The 1,735-nt window shown below is 31.9% G+C and overlaps 1 protein-coding gene across 4 annotated transcripts in view; it reads left to right on the top strand.

Moving 5' to 3' along the window:
- LOC106877209 (5-aminolevulinate synthase, non-specific, mitochondrial) overlaps positions 1–1,735 on the top strand; it is a 112,360-nt gene that overhangs the window by 91,149 nt on the left and 19,476 nt on the right. The window lies entirely within an intron of this gene.

Consider the following 1,735-nt stretch of genomic DNA (forward strand, 5'->3'; position numbering starts at 1 on the left):
ACTCCTACACCTATTAAATATTTTTTTCATCTTGAATTTATATCTAAGCAAGAATATACTGCAAATGAATTTTATATTTGGCGATGGTTAATATTTATGTATATTCAGAATGGATTTCTTGGTTGTTGATCTTCACTCTATAAATATTTGTTTCAATTTTGGCTGAGGGTGTAAATTGATTACATCGACACCAGTGTTCAACTGGTACTGATTTTATCAACCCCGAAAGGATGAAAGGCAAAGTCAACTTTGGCAGAATTTGAACTGGGAATGTAAAGACAGACAAAATTCCTCTGAGCATTTTTTGTAGCATGCTAATGATTCTGCCAGCTTGGCACCTTCTTTATTCTTTAAATTTTGATTTACATCATCATTTCACATAAAAGAAATATATTTTTATAAAACTTCTTTTTCTCTTTAAATAATTCTGTATTTACCTTTCTGTGCTAGATCTGCAGATTTTAAAATTTAGAGGAATTTTTGTAGCATAAGTTGTTTATTGTAGTAAAAGTATGAAGTTGTGTGTTTGTTTACCATGAGAATAAAATATAGCTAATATTTATACAGAGAAGGAAGGAATCTGCCTAAAATGTTAAATATTTTCTCTCTTTATCGCAATGTAACCTACTTTCCTTATTTACTTTTATTATATTGACTCTTGCCAAAGCAGACTTTTTTTATACAGTTACGTACTCTTCCAAACAAGAAACTGCTGTTTCAACATACACTGCCTCCTTTCTTAGTAGCTTGGAGACTGTAGAGTATTGAGCCACCGCTTTAGACACAGTAATCCCTGTTGCAGGTTTTTGGTACAAGAAACATGAATTATTGATTAGGATAGAAGAAAAAAGATATTTAACCTTTTCAATAACAAGCCACATTGGGCAACCTCTTCTATAATACAAAACTCTTTTTTTCAAGTGTTTCTGTTTAAATTAAGACCTTTCATAAAATTGTAACTTTATGCATTACAAAACTGTCCTTTTTCAAGTGTTCCTGTTTAAATTAGAACATTTCATAAAATTATAATTTTATGCAAGAATCCTATGTTAGCTTCTGGTCACTAACTTAATAATGTCAAGTTTATTTTACTAAATTACTGCAATTTTTTTAATTTTCAAAATTAACTGAAGCACATAGACTGTGTTTCATTGGGTTGCTAAAGGTTGAATTTATAGAAGAAACATAACTCTGTCACTTTTTAAAGATGTTTTACAGTTTTAAACTGTTGTATTATTTGGTTTCATCAATATTTGATGGCATTTTGAGCCAGTTTGTCTTTGTTTAATAAGCTTTAATTAACCATGATGTGACCTATTATGTTTTGGTAAGCTTCCCATATAAAATTTATCACCTTCCCTACCATATTCTAGGTTCAGTCCCACTGCATGGCACCTTGGGCACGTGTCATCAACTATAGCTTCAGGCCAACCAAGGCCTTGTGAGTGGATTTGGTTGACAGAAACTGAAAGAAGCCAATCGTATGTGTGTGTGTTACCACTGTTTGACATCTGGTGTTGGTGTGTTTGCGTCCTCTGTAATCTAGCAGTTCAGCAAAAGAGTCACATTACTTTATGGTGAAGTGGACTTAGACAGTCACTATGTAGAACTTGATAAAACAAATGCCAGTCTGAAATATGTACTGGAGTTGATATAATCAACTAAAACCTTTGAAAGCAGTGACCCAACATTGCAGCTCTTTAATAACAACACAGTGAACATATATATATATATA

Source organism: Octopus bimaculoides, chromosome 6 (genome assembly GCF_001194135.2).
Source record: "Octopus bimaculoides isolate UCB-OBI-ISO-001 chromosome 6, ASM119413v2, whole genome shotgun sequence".
NCBI lineage: Eukaryota > Metazoa > Mollusca > Cephalopoda > Octopoda > Octopodidae > Octopus > Octopus bimaculoides.